At 52.1% G+C, this 20,893-nt stretch overlaps 28 non-coding genes and 1 pseudogene across 28 annotated transcripts; all 29 read right to left on the reverse strand.

The window, feature by feature from the left end:
* Positions 1-762: 762 nt before the first annotated feature.
* On the reverse strand, positions 763-951 carry LOC120437140. Its single transcript, XR_005610853.1, has one exon. It is a non-coding gene; the product is annotated as a U2 spliceosomal RNA (small nuclear RNA).
* A 174-nt stretch (positions 952-1,125) lies between these two features.
* LOC120437240 lies at positions 1,126-1,236 on the reverse strand. The gene has a single exon (XR_005610939.1). It is a non-coding gene; the product is annotated as a U5 spliceosomal RNA (small nuclear RNA).
* A 242-nt stretch (positions 1,237-1,478) lies between these two features.
* LOC120437141 lies at positions 1,479-1,660 on the reverse strand. The gene has a single exon (XR_005610854.1). It is a non-coding gene; the product is annotated as a U2 spliceosomal RNA (small nuclear RNA).
* Positions 1,661-1,834: 174 nt separating this feature from the next.
* On the reverse strand, positions 1,835-1,949 carry LOC120437250. Its single transcript, XR_005610950.1, has one exon. It is a non-coding gene; the product is annotated as a U5 spliceosomal RNA (small nuclear RNA).
* A 621-nt stretch (positions 1,950-2,570) lies between these two features.
* On the reverse strand, positions 2,571-2,752 carry LOC120437137. Its single transcript, XR_005610850.1, has one exon. It is a non-coding gene; the product is annotated as a U2 spliceosomal RNA (small nuclear RNA).
* Positions 2,753-2,928: 176 nt separating this feature from the next.
* LOC120437207 lies at positions 2,929-3,040 on the reverse strand. Its single transcript, XR_005610906.1, has one exon. It is a non-coding gene; the product is annotated as a U5 spliceosomal RNA (small nuclear RNA).
* A 242-nt stretch (positions 3,041-3,282) lies between these two features.
* Positions 3,283-3,464, reverse strand: LOC120437138. Its single transcript, XR_005610851.1, has one exon. It is a non-coding gene; the product is annotated as a U2 spliceosomal RNA (small nuclear RNA).
* Positions 3,465-3,641: 177 nt separating this feature from the next.
* LOC120437197 lies at positions 3,642-3,753 on the reverse strand. Its single transcript, XR_005610896.1, has one exon. It is a non-coding gene; the product is annotated as a U5 spliceosomal RNA (small nuclear RNA).
* Positions 3,754-4,532: 779 nt separating this feature from the next.
* Positions 4,533-4,719, reverse strand: LOC120437293. Its single transcript, XR_005610991.1, has one exon. It is a non-coding gene; the product is annotated as a U2 spliceosomal RNA (small nuclear RNA).
* Positions 4,720-4,887: 168 nt separating this feature from the next.
* On the reverse strand, positions 4,888-4,999 carry LOC120437206. Its single transcript, XR_005610905.1, has one exon. It is a non-coding gene; the product is annotated as a U5 spliceosomal RNA (small nuclear RNA).
* Positions 5,000-5,747: 748 nt separating this feature from the next.
* Positions 5,748-5,937, reverse strand: LOC120437299. The gene has a single exon (XR_005610997.1). It is a non-coding gene; the product is annotated as a U2 spliceosomal RNA (small nuclear RNA).
* Positions 5,938-6,113: 176 nt separating this feature from the next.
* Positions 6,114-6,225, reverse strand: LOC120437198. Its single transcript, XR_005610897.1, has one exon. It is a non-coding gene; the product is annotated as a U5 spliceosomal RNA (small nuclear RNA).
* A 785-nt stretch (positions 6,226-7,010) lies between these two features.
* Positions 7,011-7,194, reverse strand: LOC120437271. Its single transcript, XR_005610969.1, has one exon. It is a non-coding gene; the product is annotated as a U2 spliceosomal RNA (small nuclear RNA).
* Positions 7,195-7,370: 176 nt separating this feature from the next.
* Positions 7,371-7,482, reverse strand: LOC120437172. The gene has a single exon (XR_005610872.1). It is a non-coding gene; the product is annotated as a U5 spliceosomal RNA (small nuclear RNA).
* Positions 7,483-8,096: 614 nt separating this feature from the next.
* On the reverse strand, positions 8,097-8,285 carry LOC120437222. The gene has a single exon (XR_005610920.1). It is a non-coding gene; the product is annotated as a U2 spliceosomal RNA (small nuclear RNA).
* A 172-nt stretch (positions 8,286-8,457) lies between these two features.
* On the reverse strand, positions 8,458-8,569 carry LOC120437224. The gene has a single exon (XR_005610922.1). It is a non-coding gene; the product is annotated as a U5 spliceosomal RNA (small nuclear RNA).
* A 760-nt stretch (positions 8,570-9,329) lies between these two features.
* LOC120437276 lies at positions 9,330-9,517 on the reverse strand. The gene has a single exon (XR_005610974.1). It is a non-coding gene; the product is annotated as a U2 spliceosomal RNA (small nuclear RNA).
* Positions 9,518-9,690: 173 nt separating this feature from the next.
* On the reverse strand, positions 9,691-9,802 carry LOC120437200. The gene has a single exon (XR_005610899.1). It is a non-coding gene; the product is annotated as a U5 spliceosomal RNA (small nuclear RNA).
* Positions 9,803-10,066: 264 nt separating this feature from the next.
* LOC120437126 lies at positions 10,067-10,257 on the reverse strand. Its single transcript, XR_005610841.1, has one exon. It is a non-coding gene; the product is annotated as a U2 spliceosomal RNA (small nuclear RNA).
* A 176-nt stretch (positions 10,258-10,433) lies between these two features.
* Positions 10,434-10,545, reverse strand: LOC120437173. Its single transcript, XR_005610873.1, has one exon. It is a non-coding gene; the product is annotated as a U5 spliceosomal RNA (small nuclear RNA).
* A 612-nt stretch (positions 10,546-11,157) lies between these two features.
* LOC120437132 lies at positions 11,158-11,348 on the reverse strand. The gene has a single exon (XR_005610846.1). It is a non-coding gene; the product is annotated as a U2 spliceosomal RNA (small nuclear RNA).
* A 172-nt stretch (positions 11,349-11,520) lies between these two features.
* LOC120437201 lies at positions 11,521-11,632 on the reverse strand. The gene has a single exon (XR_005610900.1). It is a non-coding gene; the product is annotated as a U5 spliceosomal RNA (small nuclear RNA).
* Positions 11,633-12,093: 461 nt separating this feature from the next.
* LOC120437142 lies at positions 12,094-12,284 on the reverse strand. The gene has a single exon (XR_005610855.1). It is a non-coding gene; the product is annotated as a U2 spliceosomal RNA (small nuclear RNA).
* A 173-nt stretch (positions 12,285-12,457) lies between these two features.
* On the reverse strand, positions 12,458-12,572 carry LOC120437246. Its single transcript, XR_005610945.1, has one exon. It is a non-coding gene; the product is annotated as a U5 spliceosomal RNA (small nuclear RNA).
* Positions 12,573-18,352: 5,780 nt separating this feature from the next.
* On the reverse strand, positions 18,353-18,549 carry LOC120437158. The gene has a single exon (XR_005610865.1). It is a non-coding gene; the product is annotated as a U2 spliceosomal RNA (small nuclear RNA).
* Positions 18,550-18,730: 181 nt separating this feature from the next.
* On the reverse strand, positions 18,731-18,842 carry LOC120437247. Its single transcript, XR_005610947.1, has one exon. It is a non-coding gene; the product is annotated as a U5 spliceosomal RNA (small nuclear RNA).
* A 665-nt stretch (positions 18,843-19,507) lies between these two features.
* Positions 19,508-19,687, reverse strand: LOC120437136 (annotated as a pseudogene).
* Positions 19,688-19,869: 182 nt separating this feature from the next.
* LOC120437208 lies at positions 19,870-19,981 on the reverse strand. The gene has a single exon (XR_005610907.1). It is a non-coding gene; the product is annotated as a U5 spliceosomal RNA (small nuclear RNA).
* A 705-nt stretch (positions 19,982-20,686) lies between these two features.
* On the reverse strand, positions 20,687-20,873 carry LOC120437268. Its single transcript, XR_005610966.1, has one exon. It is a non-coding gene; the product is annotated as a U2 spliceosomal RNA (small nuclear RNA).
* Positions 20,874-20,893: the final 20 nt, after the last annotated feature.

Below are 20,893 nucleotides of genomic sequence, written 5' to 3' on the forward strand. Positions count from 1 at the left end.
GGCAGACCTTCATTTCTTTGGTTTGTACGTTATGAAGAGAAGCCAGAGTGTGTGTTTTTTCGCCTCGTCACGGTAGGCCCTGTTTGCTTGGCCAGATCTCCACTTTGACAGGAAAGGGGTGACTGGAGAGGGCGTTCATGGCTTCAGGCTGCTTTCTGGCCCTGGGCTTGGCAGACCTTCATTTCTTTGGCTTGTACGTTATGAAGAGAAGCCAGAGTGTGTGTTTCTTTCACTCGTCACGGTAGGCCCTATTTGCTTGGCCAGATCTCCACTTTGACAGGAAAGGGGTGACTGGAGAGGACGTTCATGGCTTCAGGCTGCTTTCTGCCCTGGGCTTGGCAGACCTTCATTTCTTTGGCTTGTACGTTATGAAGAGAAGCCAGAGTGTGTGTTTCTTTCGCCTCGTCACGGTAGGCCCTATTTGCTTGGCCAGATCTCCACTTTGACAGGAAAGGGGTGACTGGAGAGGACGTTCATGACTTCAGGCTGCTTTCTGGCCCTGGGCTTGGCAGACCTTCATTTCTTTGGTTTGTACGTTATGAAGAGAAGCCAGAGTGTGTGTTTCTTCGCCTCGTCACGGTAGGCCCTGTTTGCTTGGCTGAAGCGGCATTTCTCAGACCGCGCCTGCTCTGCTCTGCTCCAGAGCTCCACTTTGACAGGAGAGGCGTGACTGGAGAGGATGTTCGTGGCTTCAGGCTGCTTTCTGGATCTTCTCTGGCAGATGTTAATTTGTTTGGCATTCTTGCTTTTGCACAAGGTCAGCAAAGGGGCACCGTTCCCGGGGCGCTGCAATACCGGTCGATGCGTGGAAGCGAACGGAGCGAGAGCCCCTTATTCAGCTCCCTGTTCTAAAAATGGGTTTAATACGCTGCCCCCGAATCGCGGTCGTATCAGATATTAAACTGATAAGAACAGATACTACACTTGATCTTAGCCAAAAGCCGAGGCGATGGCCTGCTACGGGTTCCTGGCTGAGCCGCCTTCTCGGGACACTTCTCGCCAGACGGTGCTCACAGGGAGGCAGGCGCTTCAAATCTCCGCCCACCCACAGTACCTCAGAGGCCTGCGGAGCTCCCTGGAATTGCGCGCTGCTTTCTTCTGTTATTTCTTTTGAACAACAAGGAGAGGGCCCAGCCAGACCCTGCCAAAAATAGGTGCAACTCCTTAGCGCTGCTCTCACGGAAGTCTTTAGTAAAAGGCGAAAGACTTGTACGTTATGAAGAGAAGCCAGAGTGTGTATTTCATTTGCCTCGCAGGAAGCCGCAGTGACTGCTCGTCCCGGCTTCCGGCGTCACGGTAGGCCCTGTTTGCTTGGCTGAAGCGGCAGATCTCAGGCGCGCCTGCTCTGCTCTGCTCCAGAGCTCCACTTTGACAGGAGAGGCGTGACTGGAGAGGATTTTCGTGGCTTCAGGCTGCTTTCTGGATCTTCTCTGGCAGATGTTAATTTGTTTGGCATTCTTGCTTTTGCACAAGGTCAGCAAAGGGGCACCGTTCCCGGAGGCGCTGCAATACCGGTCGATGCGTGGAAGCGAACGGAGCGAGCCCCTTATTCAGCTCCCTATTCTAAAATGGGTTTATCGTTGCCCCAATCGGGGCGTATGAGATATTAAACTGATAAGAACAGATACTACACTTGATCTTAGCCAAAAGGCCGAGCGATGGCCTGCTACGGGTTCCTGGCTGAGCCGCCTTCTCGGGACACTTCTCGCCAGTGACGGTGCTCACAGGGAGGCAGGCGCTTCAAATCTCCGCCCACCCACAGTACCTCAGAGGCCTGCGGAGCTCCCTGGAATTGCGCTGCTTTCTTCTGTTATTTCTTTTGAACAACGAGGAGAGGGCCCAGCCAGACCCTGCCAAAAATAGGTGCAACTCCTTAGCGCTGCTCTCCACGGAAGTCTTTAGTAAAAGGCGAAAAGACTTGTATGCGTTATGAAGAGAAGCCAGAGTGTGTGTTTCGTTTGCCTCGCAGGAAGCCGCAGTGACTGCTCGTCCCGGCTTCCGGCGTCACGGTAGGCCCTGTTTGCTTGGCTGAAGCGGCAGATCTCAGGCCCGCCTGCTCTGCTCCAGAGCTCCACTTTGACAGGAAAGGGGTGACTGGAGAGGACGTTCATGCTTCAGGCTGCTTCCTGGCTCTGGGCTTGGCAGACCTTCATTTCTTTGGTTTGTATGCGTTATGAAGAGAAGCCAGAGTGTGTGTTTCTTTCGCCTCGTCACGGTAGGCCCTGTTTTCTTGGCCAGATCTCCACTTTGACAGGAAAGGGGTGACTGGAGAGGACGTTCATGACTTCAGGCTGCTTTCTGGCCCTGGGCTTGGCAGACCTTCATTTCTTTGGTTTGTATGCGTTATGAAGAGAAGCCAGAGTGTGTGTTTCTTTAGCCTCGTCACGGTAGGCCCTGTTTGCTTGGCTGAAGCGGCATTTCTCAGACCGCGCCTGCTCTGCTCTGCTCCAGAGCTCCACTTTGACAGGAGAGGCGTGACTGGAGAGGATGTTCGTGGCTTCAGGCTGCTTTCTGGATCTTCTCTGGCAGATGTTAATTTGTTTGGCATTCTTGCTTTTGCACAAGGTCAGCAAAGGGGCACCGCTCCGGGCGCTGCAATACCGGGTCGATGCGTGGAGCGAACGGAGCGAGCCCCTTATTCAGCTCCCTGTTCTAAAATGGGTTTAATCGTTGCCCCGAATCGCGGTCGTATCAGATATTAAACTGATAAGAACAGATACTACACTTGATCTTAGCCAAAAGGCCGAGCGATGGCCTGCTACGGGTTCCTGGCTGAGCCGCCTTCTCGGGACACTTCTCGCTTGTGACGGTGCTCACAGGGAGGCAGGCGCTTCAAATCTCCGCCCACCCACAGTACCTCAGAGGCCTGCGGAGCTCCCTGGAATTGCGCGCTGCTTTCTTCTGTTATTTCTTTTGAACAACAAGGAGAGGGCCCAGCCAGACCCTGCCAAAAATAGGTGCAACTCCTCAGCGCTGCTCTCCACGGAAGTCTTTAGTAAAAGGCGAAAGACTTGTACGTTATGAAGAGAAGCCAGAGTGTGTATTTCATTTGCCTCGCAGGAAGCCGCAGTGACTGCTCGTCCCGGCTTCGGCGTCACGGTAGGCCCTGTTTGCTTGGCTGAAGCGGCAGATCTCAGGCCGCGCCTGCTCTGCTCTGCTCCAGAGCTCCACTTTGACAGGAGAGGCGTGACTGGAGAGGATTTTCGTGGCTTCAGGCTGCTTTCTGGATCTTCTCTGGCAGATGTTAATTTGTTTGGCATTCTTGCTTTTGCACAAGGTCAGCAAAGGGGCACCGTTCCCGGGGCGCTGCAATACCGGTCGATGCGTGGAGCGAACGGAGCGAGCCCCTTATTCAGCTCCCTATTCTAAAAATGGGTTTATCGTTGCCCCCAATCGGGGCGTATGAGATATTAAACTGATAAGAACAGATACTACACTTGATCTTAGCCAAAAGGCCGAGCGATGGCCTGCTACGGGTTCCTGGCTGAGCCGCCTTCTCGGGACACTTCTCGCCAGTGACGGTGCTCACAGGGGAGGCAGGCGCTTCAAATCTCCGCCCACCCACAGTACCTCAGAGGCCTGCGGAGCTCCCTGGAATTGCGCGCTGCTTTCTTCTGTTATTTCTTTTGAACAACGAGGAGAGGGCCCAGCCAGACCCTGCCAAAAATAGGTGCAACTCCTTAGCGCTGCTCTCCACGGAAGTCTTTAGTAAAAGGCGAAAGACTTGTACGTTATGAAGAGAAGCCAGAGTGTGTTTTCGTTTGCCTCGCAGGAAGCCGCAGTGACTGCTCGTCCCGGCTTCCGGCGTCACGGTAGGCCCTGTTTGCTTGGCTGAAGCGGCAGATCTCAGGCCCCGCCTGCTCTGCTCCAGAGCTCCACTTTGACAGGAAAGGGTGACTGGAGAGGGCGTTCATGCTTCAGGCTGCTTCCTGGCTCTGGGCTTGGCAGACCTTCATTTCTTTGGTTTGTATCGTTGAAGAGAAGCCAGAGTGTGTGTTTCTTTCGCCTCGTCACGGTAGGCCCTGTTTTCTTGGCCAGATCTCCACTTTGACAGGAAAGGGGTGACTGGAGAGGACGTTCATGGCTTCAGGCTGCTTTCTGGCCCTGGGCTTGGCAGACCTTCATTTCTTTGGCTTGTACGTTATGAAGAGAAGCCAGAGTGTGTGTTTCTTTTCGCCTCGTCACGGTAGGCCCTATTTGCTTGGCCAGATCTCCACTTTGACAGGAAAGGGGTGACTGGAGAGGGACGTTCGCATGCTTCAGGCTGCTTTCTGGCCCTGGGCTTGGCAGACCTTCATTTCTTTGGTTTGTACGTTATGAAGAGAAGTGTTTCTTTCGCCTCGTCACGGTAGGCCCTGTTTGCTTGGCTGAAGCGGCATTTCTCAGGCCGCGCCTGCTCTGCTCTGCTCCAGAGCTCCACTTTGACAGGAGAGGCGTGACTGGAGAGGATGTTCGCGGCTTCAAGCTGCTTTCTGGCTTTTCTCTGGCAGATGTTAATTTGTTTGGCATTCTTGCTTTTGCACAAGGTCAGCAAAGGGGGCACCGTTCCCGGGCGCTGCAATACCGGGTCGATGCGTGGAGCGAACGGAGCGAGCCCCTTATTCAGCTCCCTGTTCTAAAATGGGTTTAACACGTTGCCCCGAATCGGGGCGTATCAGATATTAAACTGATAAGAACAGATACTACACTTGATCTTAGCCAAAAGGCCGGCGATGGCCTGCTACGGGTTCCTGGCTGAGCCGCCTTCTCGGGACACTTCTTCGCCAGGACGGTGCTCACAGGGAGGCAGGCGCTTCAAATCTCCGCCCACCCACAGTACCTCAGAGGCCTGCGGAGCTCCCTGGAATTGCGCTGCTTTCTTCTGTTATTTCTTTTGAACAACGAGGAGGGGCCCAGCCAGACCCTGCCAAAAATAGGTGCAACTCCTTAGCGCTGCTCTCCACGGAAGTCTTTAGTAAAAGGCGAAAGACTTGTACGTTATGAAGAGAAGCCAGAGTGTGTGTTTCGTTTGCCTCGCAGGAAGCCGCAGTGACTGCTCGTCCCGGCTTCCGGCGTCCACGGTAGGCCCTGTTTGCTTGGCTGAAGCGGCAGATCTCAGGCCCCGCCTGCTCTGCTCCAGAGCTCCACTTTGACAGGAAAGGGGTGACTGGAGAGGGCGTTCATGCTTCAGGCTGCTTCCTAGCTCTGGGCTTGGCAGACCTTCATTTCTTTGGTTTGTATGCGTTATGAAGAGAAGCCAGAGTGTGTGTTTCTTTCGCCTCGTCACGGTAGGCCCTGTTTGCTTGGCCAGATCTCCACTTTGACAGGAAAGGTGACTGGAGAGGGCGTTCATGCGGCTTCAGGCTGCTTTCTGGCCCTGGGCTTGGCAGACCTTCATTTCTTTGGCTTGTACGTTATGAAGAGAAGCCAGAGTGTGTTTTCTTCGCCTCGTCACGGTAGGCCCTATTTGCTTGGCCAGATCTCCACTTTGACAGGAAAGGGGTGACTGGAGAGGGCGTTCAGCGGCTTCAGGCTGCTTTCTGGCCCTGGGCTTGGCAGACCTTCATTTCTTTGGTTTGTACGTTATGAAGAGAAGCCAGAGTGTGTGTTTCTTTCCAGATCACGGTAGGTCCTATTTGCTTGGCCAGATCTCCACTTTGACAGGAGAGGCGTGACTGGAGAGGATGTTCTCGGCTTCAGGCTGCTTTCTGGCTCTTCTCTGGCAGATGTTAATTTGTTTGGCATTCTTGCTTTTGCACAAGGTCAGCAAAGGGGGCACCGTTCCCAGAGGCGCTGCAATACCGGGTCGTCGATGCGTGGAAGCGAACGGAGCGAGCCCCTTATTCAGCTCCCTGTTCTAAAATGCGTTTAATCGTTGCCCCCAATCGGGGCGATCAGATACTAAACTGATAAGAACAGATACTACACTTGATCTTAGCCAAAAGGCCGAGAAGCGATGGCCTGCTACGGGTTCCTGGCTGAGCCGCCTTCTCGGGACACTTCTCGCTTGTGACGGTGCTCACAGGGAGGCAGCCGCTTCAAATCTCCGCCCACCCACAGTACCTCAGAGGCCTGCGGAGCTCCCTGGATTTGCGCGCTGCTTTCTTCTGTTATTTCTTTTGAACAACGAGGAGAGGGCCCAGCCAGACCCTGCCAAAAATAGGTGCAACTCCTTAGCGCTGCTCTCCACGGAAGTCTTTAGTAAAAGGCGAAAGACTTGTACGTTATGAAGAGAAGCCAGAGTGTGTGTTTCGTTTGTCTCGCAGGAAGCCGCAGTGACTGCTCGTCCCGGCTTCCGGCGTCACGGTAGGCCCTGTTTGCTTGGCTGAAGCGGCAGATCTCAGGCCCCGCCTGCTCTGCTCCAGAGCTCCACTTTGACAGGAAAGGGGTGACTGGAGAGGGGCGTTCATGACTTCAGGCTGCTTTCTGGCCCTGGGCTTGGCAGACCTTCATTTCTTTGGCTCAGTACGTTATGAAGAGAAGCCAGAGTGTGTGTTTCTTTCGCCTGCGTCACGGTAGGCCCTGTTTTCTTGGCCAGATCTCCACTTTGACAGGAAAGGGGTGACTGGAGAGGACGTTCGCGGCTTCAGGCTGCTTTCTGGCCCTGGGCTTGGCAGACCTTCATTTCTTTGGCTTGTACGTTATGAAGAGAAGCCAGAGTGTGTGTTTCTTTCGCCTCGTCACGGTAGGCCCTATTTGCTTGGCCAGATCTCCACTTTGACAGGAAAGGGGTGACTGGAGAGGACGTTCGCGGCTTCAGGCTGCTTTCTGGCCCTGGGCTTGGCAGACCTTCATTTCTTTGGTTTGTACGTTATGAAGAGAAGTGTTTCTTTCTCACCTCGTCACGGTAGGCCCTGTTTGCTTGGCTGAAGCGGCATTTCTCAGGCCACGCCTGCTCTGCTCTGCTCCAGAGCTCCACTTTGACAGGAGAGGCGTGACTGGAGAGGATGTTCGCGGCTTCAGGCTGCTTTCTGGCTTTTCTCTGGCAGATGTTAATTTGTTTGGCATTCTTGCTTTTGCACAAGGTCAGCAAAGGGGGCACCGTTCCCGGAGGCGCTGCAATACCGGGTCGATGCGTGGAGCGAACGGAGCGAGCCCCTTATTCAGCTCCCTGTTCTAAAAATGGTTTTGTCGTTGCCCCGAATCGGGGCGTATCAGATATTAAACTGATAAGAACAGATACTACACTTGATCTTAGCCAAAAGGCCGAGCGATGGCCTGCTACGGGTTCCTGGCTGAGCCGCCTTCTCGGGACACTTCTCGCTTGTGACGGTGCTCACAGGGAGGCAGCCGCTTCAAATCTCCGCCCACCCACAGTACCTCAGAGGCCTGCGGAGCTCCCTGAAGTTACGCGCTGCTTTCTTCTGTTATTTCTTTTGAACAACGAGGAGAGGGCCCAGCCAGACCCTGCCAAAAATAGGTGCAACTCCTTAGCGCTGCTCTTCACGGAAGTCTTTAGTAAAAGGCGAAAGACTTGTACGTTATGAAGAGAAGCCAGAGTGTGTGTTTCTTTGCCTCGCGAGGAAGCCGCAGTGACTGCTCGTCCCGGCTTCCGGCGTCACGGTAGGCCCTGTTTGCTTGGCTGAAGCGGCAGATCTCAGGCCCCGCCTGCTCTGCTCCAGAGCTCCACTTTGACAGGAAAGGGGTGACTGGAGAGGACGTTCATGCTTCAGGCTGCTTTCTGGCCCTGGGCTTGGCAGACCTTCATTTCTTTGGCTTGTACGTTATGAAGAGAAGCCAGAGTGTGTGTTTCTTTCGCTCGTCACGGTAGGCCCTATTTGCTTGGCCAGATCTCCACTTTGACAGGAAAGGGGTGACTGGAGAGGACGTTCATGGCTTCAGGCTGCTTTCTGGCCCTGGGCTTGGCAGACCTTCATTTCTTTGGTTTGTACGTTATGAAGAGAAGAAGTGTTTCTTTTTTCGCCTTGTCACGGTAGGCCCTGTTTGCTTGGCTGAAGCGGCATTTCTCAGGCAGCGCCTGCTCTGCTCTGCTCCAGAGCTCCACTTTGACAGGAGAGGCGTGACTGGAGAGGATGTTCGCGGCTTCAGGCTGCTTTCTGGCTCTTCTCTGGCAGATGTTAATTTGTTTGGCATTCTTGCTTTTGCACAAGGTCAGCAAAGGGGGCACCGTTCCCGAGGCGCTGCAATACCGGTCGATGCGTGGAGCGAACGGAGCGAGCCCCTTATTCAGCTCCCTGTTCTAAAAATGGGTTTAATACGTTGCCCCCGAATCGGGGGCGTATCAGATATTAAACTGATAAGAACAGATACTACACTTGATCTTAGCCAAAAGGCCGAGAAGCGATGGCCTGCTACGGGTTCCTGGCTGAGCCGCCTTCTCGGGACACTTCTCGCTTGTGACGGTGCTCACAGGGAGGCAGGCGCTTCAAATCTCCGCCCACCCACAGTACCTCAGAGGCCTGCGGAGCTCCTGGAATTGCGCTGCTTTCTTCTGTTATTTCTTTTGAACAACGAGGAGAGGCCCAGCCAGACCCTGCCAAAAATAGGTGCAACTCCTTAGCGCTGCTCTCCACGGAAGTCTTTAGTAAAAGGCGAAAGACTTGTACGTTATGAAGAGAAGCCAGAGTGTGTGTTTCGTTTGCCTCGCAGGAAGCCGCAGTGACTGCTCGTCCCGGCTTCCGGCGTCACGGTAGGCCCTGTTTGCTTGGCTGAAGCGGCAGATCTCAGGCCCCGCCTGCTCTGCTCCAGAGCTCCACTTTGACAGGAAAGGGGTGACTGGAGAGGACGTTCATGGCTTCAGGCTGCTTTCTGGCCCTGGGCTTGGCAGACCTTCATTTCTTTGGTTTGTACGTTATGAAGAGAAGCCAGAGTGTGTGTTTCTTTCACCTCCTACGGTAGGCGGTAGGCCCTGTTTGCTTGGCCAGATCTCCACTTTGACAGGAAAGGGGTGACTGGAGAGGACGTTCATGGCTTCAGGCTGCTTTCTGGCCCTGGGCTTGGCAGACCTTCATTTCTTTGGCTTGTATTTATGAAGAGAAGCCAGAGTGTGTTTTTCTTCGCCTCGTCACGGTAGGCCCTATTTGCTTGGCCAGATCTCCACTTTGACAGGAAAGGGGTGACTGGAGAGGACGTTCATGGCTTCAGGCTGCTTTCTGGCCCTGGGCTTGGCAGACCTTCATTTCTTTGGTTTGTACGTTATGAAGAGAAGCCAGAGTGTGTGTTTCTTTCGCCTCGTCCCTGTTTGGTAGGTCCTATTTGCTTGGCCAGATCTCCACTTTGACAGGAGAGCGTGACTGGAGAGGATGTTCTCGGCTGGAGGCTGCTTTCTTCAGGCTCTTCTCTGGCAGATGTTAATTTGTTTGGCATTCTTGCTTTTGCACAAGGTCAGCAAAGGGGGCACCGTTCCCAGAGGCGCTGCAATACCGGGTCGATGCGTGGAGCGAACGGAGCGAGCCCCTTATTCAGCTCCCTGTTCTAAAATGCGTTTAATCGTTGCCCCAATCGGGGCGTATCAGATACTAAACTGATAAGAACAGATACTACACTTGATCTTAGCCAAAAGGCCGAGAAAAGCGATGGCCTGCTACGGGTTCCTGGCTGAGCCGCCTTCTCGGGACACTTCTCGCTTGTGACGGTGCTCACAGGGAGGCAGCCGCTTCAAATCTCCGCCCACCCACAGTACCTCAGAGGCCTCGGAGCTCCCTGGATTTGCGCTGCTTTCTTCTGTTATTTCTTTTGAACAACGAGGAGAGGGCCCAGCCAGACCCTGCCAAAAATAGGTGCAACTCCTTAGCGCTGCTCTCCACGGAAGTCTTTAGTAAAAGGCGAAAGACTTGTACGTTATGAAGAGAAGCCAGAGTGTGTGTTTTTTCGCCACACGTTTGTCTCTCCACTTTGAAGGAAGCCAGAGTGACTGCTTTCGTCCCTGGCTTCGGCGTCACGGTAGGCCCTGTTTGCTTGGCTGAAGCGGCATTTCTCAGGCCGCGCCTGCTCTGCTCTGCTCCAGAGCTCCACTTTGACAGGAGAGGGGTGACTGGAGAGGATGTTCGCGGCTTCAGGCTGCTTTCTGGATCTTCTCTGGCAGATGTTAATTTGTTTGGCATTCTTGCTTTTGCACAAGGTCAGCAAAGGGAGCACCGTTCCCGGAGGCGCTGCAATACCGGGTCGATGCGTGGAGCGAACGGAGCGAGCCCCTTATTCAGCTCCCTGTTCTAAAAATGCGTTTAATACGTTGCCCCCGAATCGGGGGCGTATCAGATATTAAACTGATAAGAACAGATACTACACTTGATCTTAGCCAAAAGGCCGAGAAGCGATGGCCTGCTACGGGTTCCTGGCTGAGCCGCCTTCTCGGGACACTTCTCGCTTGTGACGGTGCTCACAGGGAGGCAGCCGCTTCAAATCTCCGCCCACCCACAGTACCTCAGAGGCCTGCGGAGCTCCCTGAATTGCTGCGCTGCTTTCTTCTGTTATTTCTTTTGAACAACGAGGAGAGGGCCCAGCCAGACCCTGCCAAAAATAGGTGCAACTCCTTAGCGCTGCTCTTCACGGAAGTCTTTAGTAAAAGGCGAAAGACTTGTACGTTATGAAGAGAAGCCAGAGTGTGTGTTTCGTTTGCCTCGCAGGAAGCCGCAGTGACTGCTCGTCCGGCTTCCGGCGTCACGGTAGGCCCTGTTTGCTTGGCTGAAGCGGCAGATCTCAGGCCCGCCTGCTCTGCTCCAGAGCTCCACTTTGACAGGAAAGGGGTGACTGGAGAGGATGTTCATGGCTTCAGGCTGCTTTCTGGCCCTGGGCTTGGCAGACCTTCATTTCTTTGGCTTGTACGTTATGAAGAGAAGCCAGAGTGTGTGTTTCTTTCGCCTCGTCACGGTAGGCCCTATTTGCTTGGCCAGATCTCCACTTTGACAGGAAAGGGGTGACTGGAGAGGACGTTCATGGCTTCAGGCTGCTTTCTGGCCCTGGGCTTGGCAGACCTTCATTTCTTTGGTTTGTATGCGTTATGAAGAGAAGCCAGTTTGTTTTCGCCTTGTCACGGTAGGCCCTGTTTGCTTGGCTGAGCGGCATTTCTCAGGCAGCGCCTGCTCTGCTCTGCTCCAGAGCTCCACTTTGACAGGAGAGGCGTGACTGGAGAGGATGTTCGCGGCTTCAGGCTGCTTTCTGGCTCTTCTCTGGCAGATGTTAATTTGTTTGGCATTCTTGCTTTTGCACAAGGTCAGCAAAGGGGGCACCGTTCCCGGAGGCGCTGCAATACCGGGTCGATGCGTGGAGCGAACGGAGCGAGCCCCTTATTCAGCTCCCTGTTCTAAAAATGGGTTTAATACGTTGCCCCCGAATCGGGGGCGTATCAGATATTAAACTGATAAGAACAGATACTACACTTGATCTTAGCCAAAAGGCCGAGAAGCGATGGCCTGCTACGGGTTCCTGGCTGAGCCGCCTTCTCGGGACACTTCTCGCCAGTGACGGTGCTCACAGGGAGGCAGCGCTTCAAATCTCCGCCCACCCACAGTACCTCAGAGGCCTGCGGAGCTCCTGGAATTGCGCTGCTTTCTTCTGTTATTTCTTTTGAACAACGAGGAGAGGGCCCAGCCAGACCCTGCCAAAAATAGGTGCAACTCCTTAGCGCTGCTCTCCACGGAAGTCTTTAGTAAAAGGCGAAAGACTTGTACGTTATGAAGAGAAGCCAGAGTGTGTGTTTCGTTTGCCTCGCAGGAAGCCGCAGTGACTGCTCGTCCCGGCTTCCGGCGTCACGGTAGGCCCTGTTTGCTTGGCTGAAGCGGCAGATCTCAGGCCCCGCCTGCTCTGCTCCAGAGCTCCACTTTGACAGGAAAGGGGTGACTGGAGAGGACGTTCGTGGCTTCAGGCTGCTTCCTGGCTCTGGGCTTGGCAGACCTTCATATCTTTGGCTTGTACGTTATGAAGAGAAGCCAGAGTGTGTGTTTCTTTCGCCTCGTCACGGTAGGCCCTGTTTGCTTGGCTGAAGCGGCATTTCTCAGGCCGCGCCTGCTCTGCTCTGCTCTGCTCTGCTCCAGAGCTCCACTTTGACAGGAGCAGAGCAGACTGGAGAGGATGTTCGCGGCTTCAGGCTGCTTTCTGGCTCTTCTCTGGCAGATGTTAATTTGTTTGGCATTCTTGCTTTTGCACAAGGTCAGCAAAGGGGGCACCGTTCCCGGAGGCGCTGCAATACCGGGTCGATGCGTGGAGCGAACGGAGCGAGCCCCTTATTCAGCTCCCTGTTCTAAAAATGCGTTTAATACGTTGCCCCCCAATCGGGGGCGTATCAGATATTAAACTGATAAGAACAGATACTACACTTGATCTTAGCCAAAAGGCCGAGAAGCGATGGCCTGCTACGGGTTCCTGGCTGAGCCGCCTTCTCGGGACACTTCGCGCCAGACGGTGCTCACAGGAGGCAGCCGCTTCAAATCTCCGCCCACCCACAGTACCTCAGAGGCCTGCGGAGCTCCCTGGAATTGCGCGCTGCTTTCTTCTGTTATTTCTTTTGAACAACGAGGAGAGGGCCCAGCCAGACCCTGCCAAAAATAGGTGCAACTCCTTAGCGCTGCTCTCCACGGAAGTCTTTAGTAAAAGGCGAAAGACTTGTGTTTAGTTATGAAGAGAAGCCAGAGTGTGTTGTTTCGTGCTCTTGCTCTCGCAGGAAGCCGCAGTGACTGCTCGTCCCGGCTTCGGCGTCACGGTAGGCCCTGTTTGCTTGGCTGAAGCGGCAGATCTCAGGCCCCGCCTGCTCTGCTCCAGAGCTCCACTTTGACAGGAAAGGGGTGACTGGAGAGGACGTTCGCGGCTTCAGGCTGCTTTCTGGCCCTGGGCTTGGCAGACCTTCATTTCTTTGGTTTGTACGTTATGAAGAGAAGCCAGAGTGTGTGTTTCTTTTCAGCGCCTGTTCGGGTCATTGCGGTAGGCCCTGTTTGCTTGGCTGAGCGGCATTTCTCAGGCCGCGCCTGCCTGCTCTGCTGCTCTGCTCCAGAGCTCCACTTTGACAGGAGAGGGCAGACTGGAGAGGATGTTCGCGGCTTCAGGCTGCTTTCTGGCTCTTCTCTGGCAGATGTTAATTTGTTTGGCATTCTTGCTTTTGCACAAGGTCAGCAAAGGGGCACCGTTCCCCACGGGCGGCGCTTGCAATACCGGTCGTCGCCTCGTGGTGGAGCGAACGGAGCGAGCCCCTTATTCAGCTCCCTGTTCTAAAATGCGTTTGTTTCTTTTCACGTTGCCCCTTGCTTGGCTGAATCGGGGCGTATCAGATATTAAACTGATAAGAACAGATTTTTTTTTGCTTTCTTTCAAAAGTTTTATTGACACTCAAACATAGAAACCAAACACAGTCATCTCATAAGATTCAAATTCCACCCAGTTTAAAAGATTACTTTTTTATTTCTTCCCACCCTTCCTTAAAAGAAAGTGCAGTGGAGCAATAAAAACAATTTGTAAAAGCCGTCCGTCTCTTCACAAGCTCCTGGTGCTCAGGGGCATCCTCACCACTTTGCTCCTTCCCACCTGCCTCTCCCGAGAGAGCCAGGCCGTTGCTGCTTTGACCTCCTGTGTGTGGCAACGGCTCCTCCGTCCGAATGGGCACAGAGGCGATTCTTCTTTGTGGCTGCTCCCACGGCTTGCTGCTTGCAGCACAGATCTCTTTTATTGTTGCTGCCGCCATTCGGAGAGCAGTCACGGGGATCTGCATGTGCTTGCTTACCAGCAAGTTTCTGGAGGTCCAAATGGCGTCTTTGATGGCAGCGAGTCAGCCACTGCTTCTCAAAGTCTTTCCTTTGTGCCTTTGCTCCCTGGCTCACCCCATAGAGCACTAACTGTGCTGTTAGGACCTCCCTTGCTGGTAAGTACGGGAATTGCGAGGAGCCGGCCATTGCCCACAGGTCTACGGCAGCGCTGCACTCCCAGAGCAAGTGCCTCACCGACTCAGGCGCGCCACAACCAGGCCGGGGACACATGGCTGTTGCAGACATGCCCGAGAGTGCATCACGGACCTGACTGGGAGGATCCCATGAGCCACCATCCAGGACACATCCCGGAGCCTATGCGAAAGAACGGGACGGCTCACCAATCGCCACACATCTGTGGCTTCACCAATCGAGAGGCACAAGACTGGAGTCACAGCTTCTCGCTCCTGCACAACAGAAATGAGAGACCGGTGTTTAGTTAAAATGTTTAAGTCTTCGTTTTCCAAGTTAAAGGAGACTAAAAGGACTTTAGCTCAGCATAGGCCGGGGGAGACTAAAGGAGACAGGCACTTTTAAATCCACCGGTATCAATTTTCTCTGTCTTAAGTAGCTCCCAGCCCAAAATCTAACCCATGCCTGCGTTTTGGGGTTACTAGATCGGGCCGTGGCCTGCCTCAGGTGGCTGCTCGTGTAGAGACTTCCTACAAACAGATACAGGTCTGGAACCCCTTTCCTCCATTCTCCTTCATTTTCTTCATTGTCTCCTTCTAAGTCTCTCCCATTTAGAACCCCATAAGAAGTAGAAAATGGCTCGTTCCAGTTCTAAGAGCACTTTTCTGGGAGGGATAAAGACTGAGCTGACTAAGAGAAGTCGGGGTAAAATCACTGCCTTGATGATTAACACCTTGCCCTCCAAGGTCAGCGTTCTCAGTCCCCAGTAACCCAGCTGTTGCTTCACTTTCCCTATAATTACCGACCAATTTGTCTTGCCACCTCCTTCCTTATCAAACCTGATCCCTAAAATCCTCTGGTCGTTTTGTGTCAGATTCATCTCAAGCCCAGTCAAACCTGTAGCCTCCCATGGTCCATAAAATTGTACCTGAGTCTTGTTCTTATTAAGCTTGGAAGCCGAGGCCTTCCCGAACCAGTCAGTCGCTTCAAAGGTCCTTTTCACCGAAGACAGATCTGTACACAAAATATTGATATCGTCCATGTACAGGACACATTTTGCTACTTGTCCGCCACTCCCTGGTACTTCCAAACCCTTTATCCCTTTGTCTCTTCTCAAGATCTGCGCTAGTGGTTCTACGCCGATAACATAAAGAAGTGCAGATAGGGGACACCCCTGACGAACACCGCAGTGTAAGTCCACCGCCCCAGTCAAGATCCCATTAATGACAAATCTACTACTGATCCCATTATACAACAGTTTCACCCAAGAAATAAACTGCTCTGGAAACCCCATTTTCTGCAGCACTCTAAAGAGATACTGATGCGAGATCCGATCAAAGGCTTTCTCAAAATCCAAGTTTAAGACAATTAGCGAATGTTTCTATCCTCGCAAAACAAATGGTGTCCCTGATCAATACGAGGCTATCAGTGATCTTCCTATCCTTAACAGCACAGGCTTGATCCGGGTGAATTATCTGGCTTAGCACAGGGCGTATCCGTGCTGCTAAAGTTTGCTAAAAACTTGCAGTCGCAATTTAGGAGCGCAATTGGTCTCCAATTTTTCAGGTCGGTCTTGTCCTTACCTTTGTGAGCAAGAGTGACTACCCTATTCTAAAACTGTCCGGCAGCCTGTCAAGTTGGCTAAAATCTATAAAACAGAAAAGTAGGTCCACGGCCAAAATGTCCCAGAAAGTCCGGTAGAATTCCACGGAGTCCATCCATCCCTGGGGACTTCCGTTCTTAAAACTCTTAAGACACTGATTGAGCTCAGTCAATGTAAAGCCTTGGCTCAATAAACCACTGTCTTCAACAGTCTTGTCGATAAACTCCAAGGTTTGTGCAATAATCTCTTCATTAACATTTTTTTTCCCATATAACTCTTTATAATAATCTTCGATCACTTGCATGATCTCCTCGGTGGTCTCAACTTTTTGCCCGGCTTTGTTTGTTAGTCGTGCAACGAAGCCAGATTTGCTCATAATTTTCTTGAAGAAATATCTTGTGCATTTTTCACCTTCATCTCTCTCTTTCTCCCTACTTCTTAAAATAACCCCCTACTTTTTATATCCATAATTATCTGCATTTTCTCCTTGACCTCTTTTATTTCGTCATTAAAATCCATCCCCAATTGGTTTAAACGATAGTACCTCTGTAGTCTTTTCTGCAGCCCCATCCTGCGTCTATTCTCAGCAGCCTTCTTCCTTTTCCCGGCCTGTTTAAAAAAAAGCTGTGTCCTTTCTTTAACCGTTTCCCACCACTCTGCACGTGTTTCATAAAAATCCTGGAGGGTCTGCCACTCACGATACCGCTCCTTATACTGGCCGATCAAATTTTGGTCCTCAAGCAAGGAGCAGTTAAGTCTCCACAGTCCTCTCCCCATCGTCACACACACGATGCCAAAGTGATAGTGCTGGACAGCATCATGTGATCAGAAAAGAAAACGGGTATCAATCTAGCATCAGTTGGCAAGACATCTCTCACAAACAAATAGTCAATGCGAGAGGCCCTAGAGCCATCCCCACTAAACCAGGTGAAGCCCTCCTCCCTGGGGTGTATTACTGCAAAACAGTCTGTTAGTTTAAAATCTCTAACCATCCCCTGTAATAAGAGTGACGTCTTGTCCACTTTAAAATCTTGCCTGGCTCGTTTCCTATCCTTTCTACTTAGGACACAGTTAAAATCCCCCAAATACTAAAGGCACCTTTCCCAACAAATGGGGCTGCAGCTCCTCTAAAGGTCATATCTTTCATGTTTATCATTAAACCCATAAACATTCAAGAGGTTAAAATCCTTGTCCATATAACTCAAATTAACTACAAGTGCTCTTCCTTCCCTCACCACAGTGCTCCCCTTTACCAGCACAAAGGGTTTTTTACCAAAACGGCTACTCCATCATTCTTATTCCCATTTGATCCACTCCATATTGATGGTTGTGGCCACATGTCCTGCCACTGGTTATAAGCTTTTAAAAGGGTATTGCACATTCCTGAAGTAAGATCACATCCGGCGTTACAGTATTTAGAAAGGATAACACACTCTGGGCTCTCATTTTGGTCCTAACACTTCTAACATTTATAGTTGAGAAGGTAAGAGCCATAAGGGGTAAGACAAAAGGCAAACTAATCATTTTACGTTAAGGGAGGTAATTCTCCTCAGGGAAAAGACTCAGCCCAGGTTTCAAGGATCCTAACATCAATTTATTTCTCGTGAACAGAGCTCTTCCTTCACCTCACACGATTCTGGAGGGAGGGCTGATGCTCTATTCCCTTTACGGACTCTCGGAGACGGCCTCTGCTGCAGAGCTGCATTAACCATACGATCTTTGGGGGTTGACTGCAAAACTATATTAAGAAAGGAGACCTCATTTGGCGAGCCAGAGGGGAAGACCCTAGAGTCCTCCCCAGAGGAACTCCCTGACGGTACTTCAAGTCTTCCCCTCTTTCCTGAAACAATTGTCCCAGAGGACAGTTCTGCCGCAGTTCTCTTTGCCAGCTGGGTATCAGGGGGGGACTGATCTTGGATGCTATCGCTTGAAGTGTTTCCACCTCCTTGTGTTCCACTTTCGACCTGTCCGACCTCCTCCTCTAAGGTTTCTGGTAGGACAGGCCCTCCATGCTCCTCCCCATTTCCCGCCTCCCCCTGTTCCTCTCCTCCACTCACAGGTTTTGGCAGCAAAATCAAATTTTCAGGCCCAGCTGTATCAATCAGGTCCTCCTCATTACCTATTTCATTCAGGTTTTGCTCTCCAATCAAGCTTGTCCTCTTAAGTTTGTTTGCAAATGACCTAGGGCAATTTCTAAAGAGATGCCCCTCTCCTCCACACAAATTACACTTACGGTCATTTCTACATTCAGCATACGTATGTCCTCTTTCCTTACATTTCCCACAAATGATTTCCTCACATGCTTCCACCAAGTGCCCATGCTCCCCACACCTCCGACAGAGCTTTGGCTGCCCCTGGTAGTGAATGTAGCCTCTATTGTCCCCCAAGACTATCATAGATGGGAGATGTTTCAGGCCCCGAAACCCATGGGGGTCTTCCCATTGCTGTATGGGGACCTTCCATGCACAGTTCCAGATTCCGTCCACATCCCTCACCTTCATAGCCTGCCCTTTCACTGTGCAGTATCTTCCCAGCCACAAGCAAATGTCTTGAGCACTAATAGTTTCATTAAACATTCTAACAATCACCGTTTTCAAGGTGTTGTCAGTCAGTTTCTCAACAACAAATTCTTTAAATTGCGGTTTCACATTCTCATACCTTATCCAGAAATCCTCCAGATAAGCGCTTGAGCAAAAGCTCACGTCAAAACCTTTGTTGAATGGGAGGGTCAGGATACAGTTCAGGTCATTTGGTGAGAACCCCAACACCTGTTGAATCAATTTCCTGGAAAAATCCAATCTAGACATCTTTGGCAACTCTCCTTCATTTCTAATTAAGCTAAATCGCACACTGTGGTGCCTCCGCATGCCGGCATGGTAGGCCGCCATGGTGGAGGCACCACACAGCTAACAGATGCCTTTAAAAGACAAAACAAGACACAAACAGAGAATATTTTCAAAAAAAGGCAAACAGTAACAAAACTTACCTTCAAAGTGAAGGGAAACCCGAAGTAGTTTCTTGATTCTTTTAGTAGACCAAGCACCCGAAGGAGACGATCGCAGTCTTAGCCACGGCCGAGAAACAAGTGCAAACTGATAAGAACAGATACTACACTTGATCTTAGCCAAAAGGCCGAGAAGCGATGGCCTGCTACGGGTTCCTGGCTGAGCCGCCTTCTCGGGACACTTCTCGCCAGTGGCGGTGCTCACAGGGAGGCAGCCGCTTCAAATCTCCGCCCACCCACAGTACCTCAGAGGCCTCATGGAGCTCCCTGGAATTGCGCTGCTTTCTTCTGTTATTTCTTTTGAACAACGAGGAGAGGGCCCAGCCAGACGGCAGACCCTGCCAAAAATAGGTGCAACTCCTTAGCGCTGCTCTCCACGGAAGTCTTTAGTAAAAGCGAAAGACTTGTACGTTATGAAGAGAAGCCAGAGTGTGTGTTTTGCCTGCCTCGCCGGGAAGCCGCAGTGACTGCTCGTCCCGGCTTCCCAGGCGTCACGGTAGGCCCTGTTTGCTTGGCTGAAGCGGCAGATCTCAGGCCCCCTGCTCTGCTCCAGAGCTCCACTTTGACAGGAAAGGGGTGACTGGAGAGGACGTTCGCGCTTCAGGCTGCTTTCTGGCCCTGGGCTTGGCAGACCTTCATTTCTTTGGCTTGTACGTTATGAAGAGAAGCCAGAGTGTGTGTTTCTTCGCCTCGTCACGGTAGGCCCTATTTGCTTGGCCAGATCTCCACTTTGACAGGAAAGGGGTCTGGAGAGGACGACACTTTGACAGGAAAGGGGTGACTGGAGAGGGTGTGTTCGCTGACTTCAGGCTGCTTTCTGGCCCTGGGCTTGGCAGACCTTCATTTCTTTGGTTTGTAGACCTTCATGAAGAGAAGAGAAGCCAGAGTGTGTGTTTCTTTCGCCTCGTCACGGTAGGCCCTGTTTGCTTGGCTGAAGCGGCATTTCTCAGGCCCTGCGCCTGCTTCTGCTCTGCTCCAGAGCTCCACTTTGACAGGAGAGGCGTGACTGGAGAGGATGTTCGCGGCTTCAGGCTGCTTTCTGGCTCTTCTCTGGCAGATGTTAATTTGTTTGGCATTCTTGCTTTTGCACAAGGTCAGCAAAGGGGCACCGTTCCCGGGCGCTGCAATACCGGTCGATGCGTGGAGCGAACGGAGCGAGCCCTTATTCAGCTCCCTGTTCTAAAAATGGGTTTATCGTTGCCCCGAATCGGGGCGTATCAGATATTAAACTGATAAGAACAGATACTACACTTGATCTTAGCCAAAAGGCCGAGCGATGGCCTGCTACGGGTTCCTGGCTGAGCCGCCTTCTCGGGACACTTCTCGCTTGTGACGGTGCTCACAGGGAGGCAGCCGCTTCAAATCTCCGCCCACCCACAGTACCTCAGAGGCCTGCGGAGCTCCCTGGAATTGCGCTGCTGCTTTCTTCTGTTATTTCTTTTGAACAACGAGGAGAGGGCCCAGCCAGACCAGACCCTGCCAAAAATAGGTGCAACTCTTTAGCGCTGCTCTCCACGGAAGTCTTTAGTAAAAGGCGAAAGACTTGTACGTTATGAAGAGAAGCCAGAGTGTGTTTCTTTTGCCTTGACTGCTCGTCCCGGAAGTTTGCTTGGCTGAGCGGTGACTGCTCTGCTCCAGAGCTCCACTTTGACAGGAAAGGGGTGACTGGAGAGGACGGGCTGCTTTCTGGCCCTGGGCTGTTTGGCTTGTACGTTGGAAGAGAAGCCAGAGTGTGTTTCTTTCGCCTCAGGCCCGGTAGCCTGCTTTGCTTGGCCAGAGCTCCACTTTGACAGGAAAGGGTGACTGGAGAGGATGTTCATGGCTTCAGGCTGCTTTCTGGCCCTGGGCTTGGCAGACCTTCATTTCTTTGGCTTGTACGTTATGAAGAGAAGCCAGAGTGTGTGTTTTTCTTTCGCCTCGTCACGGTAGGCCCTATTTGCTTGCCAGATCTCCACTTTGACAGGAAAGGGGTGACTGGAGAGGACGTTCATGGCTTCAGGCTGCTTTCTGGCCCTGGGCTTGGCAGACCTTCATTTCTTTGGTTTGTACGTTATGAAGAGAAGCCAGAGTGTGTGTTTCTTTCGCCACGTCACGGTAGGCCCTGTTTGCTTGGCTGAAGCGGCATTTCTCAGGCGCGCCTGTCTCTGCTCTGCTCCAGAGCTCCACTTTGACAGGAGAGGCGTGACTGGAGAGGATGTTCGCGCTTTCAGGCTGCTTTCTGGCTCTTCTCTGGCAGATGTTAATTTGTTTGGCATTCTTGCTTTTGCACAAGGTCAGCAAAGGGGCACCGTTCCCGAGGCGCTGCAATACCGGGTCGATGCGTGGGAGCGAACGGAGCGAGCCCCTTATTCAGCTCCCTGTTCTAAAAATGGGTTTATCGTTGCCCCGAATCGGGGCGTATCAGATATTAAACTGATAAGAACAGATACTACACTTGATCTTAGCCAAAAGGCCGAGAAGCGATGGCCTGCTACGGGTTCCTGG

This window comes from Oreochromis aureus, unplaced genomic scaffold (assembly GCF_013358895.1).
Source record: "Oreochromis aureus strain Israel breed Guangdong unplaced genomic scaffold, ZZ_aureus HiC_scaffold_59, whole genome shotgun sequence".
NCBI classification, from domain to species: Eukaryota; Metazoa; Chordata; class Actinopteri; order Cichliformes; family Cichlidae; genus Oreochromis; species Oreochromis aureus.